This window comes from Giraffa tippelskirchi, chromosome 14 (assembly GCF_054371585.1).
Source record: "Giraffa tippelskirchi isolate mGirTip1 chromosome 14, T2T-mGirTip1v1.2.pri, whole genome shotgun sequence".
Lineage (NCBI taxonomy): Eukaryota > Metazoa > Chordata > Mammalia > Artiodactyla > Giraffidae > Giraffa > Giraffa tippelskirchi.
The window spans coordinates 17,219,837-17,234,250 of record NC_137288.1 but is presented as its reverse complement, the minus strand read 5'-3'; the positions used below and the strand labels follow the sequence as shown (position 1 = coordinate 17,234,250).

At 42.5% G+C, this 14,414-nt stretch overlaps 1 long non-coding RNA gene across 3 annotated transcripts in view; it reads left to right on the top strand.

Annotated features, from left to right (window-relative positions):
• Window positions 1-91: 91 nt before the first annotated feature.
• The window catches only part of LOC145534248 (uncharacterized), a 39,406-nt gene continuing 25,083 nt past the window's right edge, over window positions 92-14,414 (top strand). The window contains exons 1-3 of one of the 3 annotated variants that reach the window (XR_014074380.1): window positions 92-217; window positions 2,949-3,099; window positions 11,510-11,760. This is a non-coding gene — a long non-coding RNA (uncharacterized LOC145534248). Of the gene's footprint in view, window positions 218-994; window positions 3,100-3,289; window positions 3,438-11,509; window positions 11,761-14,414 lie in introns of those variants that run through there. The other 2 variants (XR_014074379.1, XR_014074378.1) reach the window with 2 other exon arrangements.

Below are 14,414 nucleotides of genomic sequence, written 5' to 3'. Positions count from 1 at the left end.
GTCCCTCCCTGAGCCTCATAATCTGGTGATTATGACTTCATAACCACCTAGTAGGCCTACAGTACATGGAAATAAGGCAGGGGGGTCACTTATAACCAAAGGGACACTAAATGAAACCAGAATGTAGACCTTTCCATGAATAGATACTTCCTTTATACATCAACTTTGTCCAATTTGGGATGATGGCATTCCTGAAATTAGATTATGATAATATTCTGTAAGTATAATTCCTTTTAAATATGCTACAATCCATAGAATCAAACACTTTAAATGAACAAGCATTATAGTATGTTAATTATATCTGAATAATACTATTTTAAGAAGGTATAAGTTCAAAATTTGCCCTTTTACCCTATGAGGACAATGCTGCTATATGCAGGGGAAATTTCTTTTTTTGTGGGATCTTAAGAAAATGTGTTGTGATAAAACAGAAATGCTAACTTTATTTTTTTTTAATGATAATTTTCAACCATCTTTGTGTTACCGTAAAACAATAGTTCTTGAGATTTTGCTTCGGTAGTCAGTAAGTCTGATTTTCTTGTAGCTTTTGGAAAGTTTCTGAAAGACTGTGCATGTTCAATGATCCATCTGTAATGAGCAGTTTGTGACACAGCACAGCAATTCCCTTCTATCTAATGAGACGCACGTCTGCCCAAGGGGCTCCTCGGTTTCCCTTCTTTTCCAATCCAGTGAGTTGCTCAGATTGACTTATTGGTTCTGTTCATTTAGCACAACACATTTTCAGAATCTTCATTTTTAAAAGATTGATGTGTTGTGGTTTATTTGGGACTCCTTTCAGGTGTAACAACTCTGGTTTTCTGATACTAAATAGAAAATTGTCGCTACCACCCAGAACTCTGAAATATCACAAATTCCCATTAGCGATTTTTGATAAGGATAATGCATTTCAGAGAGAAATATTTTACACTTTATTTTTCCTCTCACCCACACCATGTCAACACTTTTTAAAAAATATATTTCAAAACACATTCAGAGCTTGAAGCATTACTGTTCCTGACCACAGTGGTGATCTCGGGCAAGGAGATCAGCTGACCTCCAGAATGAAAGGCCGCTGTTGGCAGAGAGAGACACTCCAGACAAAGAGACCTCTTCAAAGTGGAGCTCCCCACAGCCTCCTGCAGGACAGCTGCACACTCAAGGGGCTGCGAGAAGCAGCTGTTGAGTGGTGACTACCTGGCCCACCTTCAAGGGAAGGTTTCTAGTATCACTTGTGTAGACTGAGATTTCTTTCCTTGCACATGTGAGCATATATCGTATGTATATGTACTCTTGATGCACTAATCGTTACACTCACACACGATGTATATCCACATTTCATGCAGTTTTTTTTTGAATATTCTCAAAAGACAAACTCACTTATCCAATTCTTTATCTTGGTAAGTACTCTTAGAATTTTTTCCAGTGGACCCTTACATTCTGAGGATCTCTTCTTTGGAATCATTGTTGGAACGTAAGATTGTTGACTGTATAAAGATGACCATATAAATACTATATAAAGCTCTTCCCCAGTGGCTCAGCAGTAAAGAATCTGCCTACAATGCAGGAGCTACAAGAGACACAGGTTCGATCCCTGGGTCCGGAAGATCTCCTGGAGGAGGGCATGGCAACCCACTCCAGTATTCTTGCCCGGAGAATCCCATGGACATAGGAGCCTTGGTGGGCTATAGTCCATGGGGTCGCAAAGAGTCAGACACGACTGAAGCAGCTTAGCAATAGCAATGGCAAAAGATCGTTGACTATATAAAACTTTGGTAATTTCACCAAGTTCTAAATTGTTGTGATTCTATGAACAAGTTATTTTGAAGAAAAATTACTGAAGACTGCACCAAACAGTGTTACTTAGTGTCTTGTATTACGTTGGGCTTCCCTGGTGGCTCAGATAGTAAAGAATCTGCCTGAAATGCAGGAGACCCGAGTTTAATTCCTGGGTCGGGAAGATCCCCTGGAGAAGGGCATGGCTACCCTCTCCAGTATTCTTGCCTGGAGAATCCCATGGACAGAGAAGCCGGGTGGGGTATGGTCCACAGGGTTGCAAAGAATGGGACATGACTAAAGCAACTTTGCACACATGCATGCCCAAAGGAGGCATAGAGGTTAGAGTCAGAAGGGCTTGGGGGACATGAAGCCCAGTCTCATCACTTACAGCTGTGTGAATTGGCTGATCTTAAACCTTTAGTGTCATTATTTTTTATTTTAGAAATGTTAGTGATAATATCAGGATCTTAAGATTGTTTTGAAGATTAAATAAGAAAAATCATAAGCCTTGTATATTTAAAAATTAAATTTAAATTTCTTTCTTTTTCTCTTGCCATCCCTCAAAGCACTCAGATTCTCAAAATAATAACATTACTATGATGTCATCTATAGAGAACACTTCTCTGTAATCATCTTTTATTTCTTTTGATGATATAGTCGGAACACCTGACTTCTCACTGAGAATGTAGCTGAACACAGCTAATTAACGTTCATTAATGTATACTTCACTTTTTGCAAATTTAAAGATTACAAAGAGTCAAAGGCAGAAATTACAGACCCTTGAGAGAATGTTTCATATTACTCGAAAGAGAGTTTAATGAGTCTTGTCATGAGGATTGGCAGAAAGAAGAAAGCACTGTTTTAGTAGTGCAGGCTATAGAATATTTTAAATATAATTTATTAGAGACTAAATAATGAGAAGAGTGGCTTGATTACTCAGGGAGTGAGGGTGATGGTGCAGTGAGCAGTGTATCCATAGGCATGTGCTGATGGTGGGTTTCTGTGGCCATTGCTAAATATATATAGTTTGTGCATGTTGCATCAATCTATAACTAAGATGAATGTACAAGCTAAAATTAAATAAGATCTCTTTCCATGATGTGTAAAGAACATGCAGATTGCTGGAAGTAACCTCTATTGTAGTTTTTTCTTAACCCAATACCTTGTTCCAGAACCATCTGGTGTGCTGGTTACAAATGTCAAAAGCAGACCTGCTGACCCAGAATCCACAGAGATAGGTTAACAAGCTCCCATGCATTTTTATGCACCTCAAAGCCTGAGGAAGATTCTCTGTTGGCTCTTCTCAAGTAAGCCCCAGGAGAGGTAAGTGTGTGCATGTTAAGTCACTTCAGTCATGTCTGACTCTTAGCGACCCCATGCACTGTAGCCTGCCCAGGCCCCTCTGTCCATGAGGTTATTGGCAAGAATATTTGAGTGGGTTGCCATGCCCTTCTCCAGAGGATCTTCCCAACCCAGGAATCAAACCTGTGTCTCATGTTTCTTGCATTGGCAGGTTGGTTCTTTACCATTGGTGCCACCTGGGAAGCCCAGTGGAATACTACTCGGCCATAAAAAAGAACAAAAATTTGCCATTTGCAGCAACATGGATAGACTTGGAGGGCACTATGCTAAGTGAAATAAATCAGACACATAAAGACAAATGCTGTATGACCTCACTTTTATGTGGAATCTAAAAAATACAATAAACTGAAGCTCTTAACTCTTCATCACAGTTCAAAATGCCCTATGTATTTCATTCTCTTTATATTACTCTTAGGTTTCTACATTCCCAATTTCAGTTTTGATAATTACTCTTTCATCATAAAGAACAAATTGGTTTAAAATAGATATATTTGGGTCTCTTAGAGAACACTTACACACGTTAATGCTATTTCTTAATCTCAATATTTTTATACAAGGAATCACTTTGAAATGAAAGAAAGATGAGAGACATATCAATATAAACCTCTTTTAATCAGCATCATCTTTATTTATGTCCATTTATATAGCAAGATTCCAGGATCTGGTTAGTCTAACAATTTTCGCTTGTGGCTTACTTGAACAGGTGACTAGATTCCGCTCAAAAAAAAGAAGTCGTTGATTTTTGTTTTTCTCTGGAGTAGTTCAAAACTGTTCTTGACATTATGGGATAATTGTCTTTAGGCTCATAGTCTGCTGCGTTTGACCTTTGACCCCCCCAGTGGATGCTAATGCTTGAATTTTGAAATGCTGACTCCTCTCTTCTTTTGCCATAAAGAGCCGAGGGTCACTGAACAAATGCTTCTGGGAAGTTTCCAGCAGCAGTCGTGGTTTTCCACTGTTGTGACTGATGCTGCTCTGAGTGTTGTTCTAGGATGTGGGCTCTGGTTGACTTCAGATGCATTTAATAATTCCCGTCCAAACTCAGACAGGCAGACCCACGGCCTCCCTTCCCAAAAGGCTGCAGTGTCCCTGACTCCAAAGTAGGAAATGACCCACTGCCGGTACCACACCCATAGACCCAGGGATGACAAACCTTCCACTGCTTACGATTCAACCTTTTAGCTGCTAAGTCGCGTCAGTCGTGTCCGACTCTGTGCGACCCCATAGACGGCAGCCCACCAGGCTCCCCCGTCCCTGGGATTCTCCAGGCAAGAGTACTGGAGTGGGTTGCCATTTCCTTCTCCAGGGCATGAAAGTGAAAAGTGAAAGTGGAGTCGCTCAGTCGTGTCCGACTCAGTGACCCCATGGACTGCAGCCCGCCAGGCTCCTCCGTTCATGGGATTTTCCAGGCAAGAGTACTGGAGTAGGGTGCCATTGCCTTCTCCTCAACCTTTTAGAGGTGTTTGCATTTTGCTTTTTTTATTTTTGGCTGTGCTGGTCTTTGTCGCGGCCCAGGCTTGCTCTAGTTGCAGAGAGTGGCCACTCTTTGTTGTGGGGTGCAGGCTTCTCACTGGGGTGACTTCTCTTATTGTGGAGTGTGGGCTCTAGGGTGTGCTCGCTTCAGGAGTTGTGGCTCCCGGGTTCTAGAGCACAGGCTCAACTGCAGTGGCTCACAGGCTTAGCTGCTCCACAGCATGTGGGATCTTCCTGGATCAGGGATGGAACCTATGTCTCCTGCTTTCACAGGCAGATTCTTTACCGCTGGGCCACCAGGGAAGCCCTTCATTTCCTTGACTTTCTTACTGTCTCTTTGCAAAGAGCTGAACCTCATGTTAGTCCTTACAGTGTAAACACTAACATCCTGATTGAATTCTGCCAACATCATCTGTGCTTGATTATTTTATTCATTATGTTGATTTAGGAAAGACGTGGAGCCATGCGTTAAATAATCCTGAAAGCCAGACTTCTGGTGGATAAGCAGGGGCTGCTGTTGTTTCTTTCCTTAGAAAATGAACATCAAGGTCAGGAAGGAGAGGCGGTGGATCACCAACCCCAGCTGCTTCACTCTAAATGGAAAACTACATTAGTGACAGTAGTGAATCCTCATTTGACAAGTAGAAAGAAAGGGAGGTTGGATTACGGATGCATCAATTTTTAGCAGTCAGAGAATGGATGGTTTTGCATGGCCTATATAACTCCATGTAGCTATTTTATGAGTCAAAATGCTCATTTAGTTATGAATGAAAAGTACTGTTGATATGAACATACAGCCTTGTTCCTGATCAGTTAATGAGTCGACACTCAACAAGCTCAATTGAAGAGATAAAAAAAACAGTGATTTCCATTTAAAAAACAGCAGCAACTAAAAATTCCTTGACTGCTATGGGGGCTCAGGGCAGGCCACCCCCAAGATGCCAGGAGGAATATTGATTATTTTGGATGTAAATTACTAGAGAAACAGCTTCTTCTCATCCCCTCTGTCTCTCTGAGAACAGGAAATGGATCTCCTGTGTGAAAGTCTCTCTCTCTCTAGAAGTGGGCAGAGAAGCACCTTTATTATTCCCATCCCCAGAGATGGGAATTTAGGGCCAAGAAGGTTGCATAGACAAACCTATTACTTCTTTGCTCATTTATGACCCCAAGCCCAAACTCTTTTTTTTTTTTAATATCAATTAAGCACCCAAGCCTGAATTTCTTTGTTCTGTCAATTCTCACATATTTCATCTTTCTTTTTCTAAAATGTAGAAAAGCTGGCTACTTTGGCCGCATCTTTGTTCTTATTTATTGGAGATCTTCATGTACACAAATAAATATTTTTTCTCCTGTTAATCTGTCTTGTGTAAATTTAATTATGAGAGCAGCCAAAAGAGCCAAATGGGCTAGAAGGAAACATTCCCTCTCCCCAACACCATCTAAGACAGCAATGATAATAAACTGATTTATGTAAAGCATTCTTTGGAAAAACCATGGGAACACCAACTGTGACTGTGCAGACACCCCGTGGGAGGTTAGGTTAACAATATTTACAAGGGCTGCAGAACAGCTAGATTTCTTAGAAAAGTCGTTAACAAGATGTTTTGGTAGATGCTAGTGAAGTAATCACTTTAAATATAAATAGCAAATATTTTGAACCCTAATTTTTTAGTATTAACTGGTATGGAGACTTTTTACTAAAGATACAATTTAAAGTTCTAAGAATTATGCATTATTTGACCTTAAAAGTTGAAGGAAGACATCGCGTTTTGCATCAGGAGAAAGCGTGTGGTCCATGTGCATGTCTCATGTCATACTTTGATGCTTCCTGCTCTAAGGTGCTGTCACTAGGTGACCTTTCCATTAGTTTGCAAAATCCATGACAGCCCATTCTTATCTGCATTTTCATGTCCACAAATCTGATAGAAAAGAACACTTTGACCCAGACACTTAAACCTGGGAAAGATCTTTCTTTCTTCCATTCACTCAACAAATGTTTACCATCAAGGTGCCCAGCACTGAGCTATTTGCTGAGATGGGCAGAAGGGCCAGAGGTGGACGGTGACCCAGGTCCTCCTGTAGTGATGCGGTTGCCGGACAATCGACAAATGATTGTGGAAATAAGCCTTGAGGCTGGATGTGGGGGGAGTGAAAGGTGTCAAGGAGAGCTGAGCCTTCTACCTACTACGTGGCCAGGGGTGACCTTGCATGGAAATGCAAAATGGGAAGATTGGGGAAGGGGAAGAATCGAGGTGTTGGGTCAGGCATGCCCGCATCTCTGAAGAAGAAATGAAGTGGCCTGTCTGAGTGTGTGAAGACCAGTATTCCAGGAGGAGGGACAGGTCGGGGAGAAGCTGGAAAGTTAGGGAGAAACTGGCTGCAGAAGCCTGGAGGATCCGCCAAGGATTTGTATCCTCAATCTGTGTCACATGGAGCCAGAGAAATGTAGGAAGCAGAGAAATGATGTTGGTAGGTTTTCATTAAAAAGTAAAGATATGAGTGCTTGAAGCTTGAAAACAGCCTTGGGGAAGGGAGAGTCATGTGAAAAATGCAGAGCTCTTTGCACATCAGGGCAGAGACACAGCAGAGGAAGACAGTGGGTGGGATTAAGAAGAAAAGGACATTATGAGCTAACCACAGGGAAAGAGTGGCCTGGGGTAAAAACAAGTCACCCATCTCCTTGACACAGCCTGTCCCCACTGCAAGGTAGGAGGGAAATGCCGAAAAACAAAGGTGGCATGCACAACCTCTTCTGGACCGGAAGCAGCCCAGGGCTGGGCTCCCTGTCTCTGAATCTGTCTCATGCTTATTGGTTAAGTGACAGGCGCTCACAGCTATTCCAGTGGGAGACCAGGACCCTCTGCACACCGCGCACCCATTGCCTGCATCTTCCTTTCCTCTTCCTGAAAGAAGCCTACGCCAGCAGAAGCATGCTTATCTCTTATGATTGTACATCCTCCTAAGATCCAATAAAGTATGTGAGGATCTAATTACCCCTAAATGAACTACTCTAACTTATTTAAGGAGAAAAACTGAATAGAATGGAACATTGTTTGGACCAAGTAATGTTAATAACTACACTTTGTCTTGATTTATGATATCCTTGGAGCCAAAACATACATGTTATTTCAAGATAAAATGACTATATCTCTGCTGTTATTCTTTAGGAAGAAGAAAAAACAAATAATGATAATGCACTAAGAACATTTGCATAGATTGATCTCTCACTTACCTTTTAAATCCAAATCTTGAGTTCTACATAAACACAAGTATGATTTTATAAAAATTTTCATATAGGAATAAGACAGTACATTTCTAACAGAGCTGAGTAAGTTCATCCCTTCTAAATGCCCTGCAAATTTTTTGTGCCTCCCCAAACACTGTACAGCAGTTACTCATGCAGTCATTAATTTGCCAAGTCTCCACAGAGCCCCCATGGCTTGTTAGAAACACCCAGTGAATAATGTGTTCAGCTGTACCGTTCAGCCAGCTTGTTCAGAAGGGCTCAGGGTGTTCCCTCCATGTGGTACATTGCCCTGAGTAATGGGGATATAGATTTTAATAGGACTTAGATCCTGCCATAAAGAACTGAACAGTCTAGCTAGAGTTTGTTTTTTCCTTTCTTTGAATTTTCCATGGCAAGTTGGAGGTAAATATGTTGAAAAGATATTCACTTCTTAGGCCACAGAGAACTCTTCAAATAAACAAAGACTCCAGTTCAGCTTACAGGTGACTGTAGCCTCCAAGAGTTGGTAAAGACCTCCAAACTGTGAAACTGAACATTGGGAAATAAGGAAAGGAATGAGGATGCTGCTGTGGGCTCTCACCTCACACTTTTACCCATGTGGCTGCTGACTTTAGTAGTACTGGCATTTGAATGGAGAGCAAACCAGTCAGTCCTAAAGGAAATCAACCTTGAATAGTCACTGGAAGGACTGATGCTGAAGCTGAAGCTCCAGTACTTTGGCCACCTGATGCAAAGAACTGACTCATTGGAAAAGACCCTGATGCTGGGAAAGATTGAAGGCAGGAGGAGAAGAGGATGACAGAGGATGAGAAGGTTGGATGGCATTACTGACTCAATGGACATGAGTTTGAGCAAGCTCCAGGAGATGGGGAAGTTCAGGGGAGCCTGATGGTCTTCACCCCATGGGGTTGCAAAAAGTGGGACTTGACTGAGCGACTGAACAACAGCTTGAACGTTGGGGTGCCCATCTCAGGTGGTGGTGATAACTGGCCCTTTCTTTAGGAAACTTATTCTGCATTGCTCTGGGAGTAAATTTAGTAAAATAGAATATAAAAGGGAGGATACACAGAAAATTCGAAATTATATGCTGGAGAAGGAGAAACTAAGGAGCTGAACCTTTTCTCCACACTGGGTTGGTGGTGTGGCTGAGCACATGGACCAAGGCTCCCTGCGTTTCTGCACCCACGTATGCTCTCCAGCTGGTCTGCAGTATCATCATGGTGCACAGACACGTCATAGCCATGGGTGAGCCTCTGCACGTGTCTGTCAGCTGAGAGGCTGAGGAGCCATAGGATGGGGCCACTGAACTGTGTCCTACTGTCCAGGTAGGATGATTCCGACGGATTGTCTGGTCTGAGAGCCATGAGCTTAGGAGGAAAGTCCAGAGCAAGGGCAGACAGTGGTCCAGGAAGCAAATGCATGTGATGCTAATGGTCAGATGGGATGATGGGCCAACACTGGAAAGGGATGGAAATAAACCCAGATATGCTGAAACAGAAAGAAGGACGATATGGAGACCAGAGTCTGGAGAGGATTGTGGGCCACGTCCCTCGGGGTCCCCAGACCTGTGGGTTTTATTTCATGAGCAGTAGGAGAGCCGTCGGAGAGGAGGGTGGGTGATGTGACTGTTGTTGATGACGGTGGTATTTTTAGAGAGCTAGGACAAAAACTATTAATTACTTAAGAAATGTTTCCAATATCTTAGCAACCCTCTAACTTTTTATAACCACTGCACACATAAAAAAGCTTTCAAGTATTTTGGTTATATTTATCTGTGAAAGTGGTCTAAAAAACAGGTGATGTGGACATTTTAACTGAGCATTTCAGACTCTGAGTAAAGAGGAGGTGATTCGTCTGACAGGACCATCCTCTCAGTTCTGATTACTTATTATGAACTCTGTTTATTTTTAAACGTTGACACTAATCTGTCAGAAAAAGAATTAAAAAGAACTTTCTCATTAGATTTAAATCAGACATTTAATTTCATCATGCCCTAGCTTTATAAGGAAAATGGCAAAATCCCTGTGAAGAATGCAGGAAAATAAGTTGCTATATGATTGAAGTCAAAGAAGATACGTTCCATTCACAGAAGTGTCTTTACACAGATAACCACCTGAAGGGAAATACTAACTTCCATCATTAATTGAAGTTAACTGGTTGAATTGATGAGCATTTGGAAGCTTTAATTTGTTATTTTGCTACCTCATGACACAAATATTTTATTTCTTCCTGGGAATCCACACAAACTCTCTGAGCCAGAAAGGACATTTCCCTTTACTTCTACTAGTTTTACTTACTGCCCTACCGCAGACGGGGAAGGAAGCACATAGAATAATCTGAAATTTGACACGAATGTTATGCATCCAAAATTGGCAGAAATGTTGTGTAAGATAGTTTTTTATTCAATGTTTTGAGACAATTTCTCAACTGAAGGTGTGTTAGTCACAAACGCACACCCTTCACAGTCTAAGCACATGTAACACACGAGCCTCTGAGGAGCGGCTGACAGCTGCCTTTCCTTGTCAGAGGGGAGGGAGAGCAGGCATCCAGCTGGAGGGATATTCACGCGCTTAGACCTCCCTGTGTCTGGAGCTCAGTGGAAAGATGAGAATCTGGCAACCGCAGCCCAGACAGCTCCTGTGTTATTCACTATAACATATTTAAATCTCTTTGAAAGCTGAGATAAAAGAGAGGTACAGGCCAGAAGAGCAGTCTTCTCGAAATGTCTCAAGAAAGGGCTGGTGTCTCCTCTTACCAACAGGCAGTTTCCGAGCCTTGGTCTTGGAGAAGTGCTGGGTCTCACTTCACCAGGGGTGTGCGCTGTCTCTCTGCTCTGGCCAGGAATTGGGGATCCAGCTGCTGGGCAATTCCATCTGAGGTGGGAACCAACTTCCTGGCTTGTAGATGGCACCTTCTCTCTGGGTCTTCATACGGCAGAGAGAGACGCACACACATGCACAGGCCTTCTTGTGATGAAGCCACGGATCCTCTTGGACCAGGGCCCCACCCTTATGATTCATGTAACCTCGACTGGCTCCTGAAAGCCTTATCTCCGAACATAGCCACATGGGGGTTAGAGCTTCAACATGTAAATTTGGAGCATGATTCAGTCAATAGCAGCCTGTGACCTCAGATGAGTTGGTGACTCTGAGACTGTTCAGGGCAGGCTTTGACCTGCTTGCTGCACAGAGTAACTGGGAAGATGACATGAGAAGCAAAGCATGAAAATGCCCCAGGAGCCCCTCTAATGGTTCCGGCCATGACTGGGGGTTGGTGCTGGAGGCAGTGCCAGGGTGTCCGTGGTTCCCACTGACCTGGGGATGAGATTTCCTATTTCCTATGAGGCATTGGTTTTAGGTCCTTTCTTTTCTTGCCAAATAGGCATTTAGTTTTATTCAATCAAGACCTAACAACCTGAATGTGAAATTTCTGTAACATTTTAGAATCTGTCGAGATGATAACAAACATTAAGAACTATCACATTCATAGGATCACAGTTTTGGCCAGATCTGTATATGGGAGAGAGAAAGAGAGAGACACACAGGGTCTATTCACATATGTCAAATGGGCAAGAAGGAAGCTCAAAACATAAAGAACAGTGATTACACAGATCTTAGGACCAAGTATTCCACTTGTTTATTTACGTTTCAGCTCCATCTCTCTGAATCTGGGAGGTTCACAGACTCTGAGATTCTCTTAATGAAGTCTATTAAGTGACCACAAAAGCAGGAACCAGGACTCAAGAATACAAATCAAAGAACTTAACTGCCCACAAGAGGTCACATATAGGTAAATACACCCAGGCACCAATGAGTATGTTTGCTTTCTAGCTGGGTATAGATGCTGGGCCAGCTGTCTCATCACTAGAGTTGCATCATTAAAGGAGCTAATCGCATGACTCATCAAATGATATTTTTCCTTCTCAACTGGCTCAATTTACAGTTAAAAGAGTTTTGATAATTGTTCTGCGAAGGGATATTTTCTTTTTGTAAGTGATACTTCACTCACCTGCGAGCTTTTATCCTTTTTTTTTTTTTACAAGTTTTATTAAATGTCTACAATGTGAAGGGCATTTCATATTTCAATAATACTTATCACTGAATATTGACATTAATAAGACACTGTTAATTTCATCTATAAATTAATAATCTGACAGAAGAAAATACACACACAACTTATACACACCAAGGGAGATGAATTACTGAAAAGAGGAATTTACAGAAGTGAAGGAAGGAGTTAGGAAGAAGCTACATTATTCATACACAATCTGGAGGCTGCAAAATATAAATGAGAGAGACAGAAACAAAATGAACACTTTTTATATTATAGCAGAAATAAAGCTTGTGACTATTCATGTGGTTAAATGTAATGGGTCACCAATTATATTATGTTTATGCACAGAATAAGATCGGGCATAAAAGGAATCTGCAGAGCCATTATTGCGCTCTGTTGGTAATACTATGTGTGCAACATTCAGTTTCTCTCCTTTGATGAGCACCTCACTGGAATTGATATTCTATCTGAAATTCCAGTAAGATGCAAAATAATGTCCATAGAGAAGAGCTCCACAGATTAGCATCATGCGCAACATGACTGCACAGTCAGGGGACCCTCCCTGGATGACTCAGTGAAGCACCAGAGTGATTGCTAACATCTTTTCCTGGGATTTCTAATTCCCCGCTAACACTTAAATGCAACCTCCCGGCCAGGAATGATTAATAGTCTCTCTTCTCTTTAATGTAATAATTCTCGGAGGGAACTGAACAAGCTTTTGAAATTGAATTACAAGAGTCACATTTCTGCTCTCGATTAAACACAACTGATGAGGGTTGTGCTGTCTCTCTCGCAGTAGGGGAGTGCTTTAAATGGTTCATTTAAAACACGGAATTCTGTTTATATTTAAGTGCCTGAATATGACCCACTGTTTTCGAGGCCGTCCCAATGGTAGCACTGTCCAATTCGATGAGAATAGAGGTGTAATACATTGTAAGAACACAAAATTCATTTCAAAAAACATTAGTACTGCTTGAATTGTTACAATAAAGTATCATTTAACTTGAAGGATTCTTAGATGATGTAACAGACAGACAGGTCCGATTTATTGGATGGTTCACTTATGTGCCAGCAGAAGCAAAGAGAAGGTCACTCAGCTTTGAGATGAGTAGAGGTTGCCCTGAGGATGAGAACTAGACTGGTCTTGTTTGCTTATGAAATCTTAGCATCCACATCAGGGTCTGGCATGTGGCAAATATTCAATGGAATGGATGGATGGATGGATAGATGGGTGGATGGATGGAAAGACTGATGGATTGATGGAATGATAAGCTATCGGAAGCATGAAGATAATTCAGCAGCCAATGCAGTTTTCATTGCATCAGTGCAAGGGGTCAATCAGAAACAGAGAAGTTCAAGGATTCTCTTTGGCACCACAGCCTCCCCAAATAGGCCTTCTTGGTATGTGAGATGCAGGTGACCCTTGTGAACCCAGGTGTGCAGGCAGGATTCAGAGCCAGCCGCCTGGGAGACTGACATTTGGGGGACCTGCCCAGAGAGATCCCTCGCCCTGAGTGGGAGTGGGGCTGCTCACCAGTCTCAGGCTAGTTTGAGAATTGGAGGAAAAGGGGGCCAAATAAAATCTAACCATCTTCCCCCTGGAAAGATGAGAAAAGGTCCCACTCTCCCTTGGACCTTTAACCTTAGAAGCCCTGTCCTGGGTCTTCACCTTTGTGACATGTATTACTCCTCTATAAAAACTGAAGGAGCCCCTTGAGCTTCATGACCAGGACCATCTTCCTCAAGGATGTGGCTCATCTCTTGGGAATTAACATCACAGTGATGAGCCCCTATCTCCCCCTTTCCTGGAGGGTCAGGGAGCTGTCCATCAGTGGGGCCTGGCTCCGAGTTCCAGGATGACCTCCTGTGCTTTCTGTAAAGCTGATTCACTCACACAGATGTTACCCTGACTACCAGGTAGATTCAGGATGAACCATACACTATTAGAGGCCGAAGACCAGCTACACCCAGAGACCACGTGTGCAGTGGTCTCATCTGCCCAGCTGGACCGGAGGGAGAACACCCTCTGCCTTGGCACCACTCGACAGATGACCTGCAGTATGTGTCAGGCATTGGTTTAACTCTGTCTTGATGGTAAAGCTGTTTACTTTCTTTATTACCTTCATGGGGAGGGCTTCTGGGTTGGGAGATTCTGTCTTTAATTTGGGGCTTACCAGGTGGCTCAGTGGTAAAGAATCCACCTGCCAATGTAGAAGACCTGGGTTCAATCCTTGGATAGGGAAGATCCCCTAGAGAAGGGAATGGCAACTCACTCCAGTATTCTTACCTGGAGAATCCCATGGACAGAGGAGTCTGGTGGGCTAGAGTCCATGGAGTCGCAAAGAGTCAGACATGACTTAGTGATTTTTAATTTTATTTCCCAACATTGCCTGCACGCTTGAATTGGTCTTAATCCTGCTTCAGGGGAAACCCACCAGGGTCAATGCCCGGGAAATGCCCTTGACTGAGCCATAGACAGGGGTGGAGCCATCAGGGAAGGAGA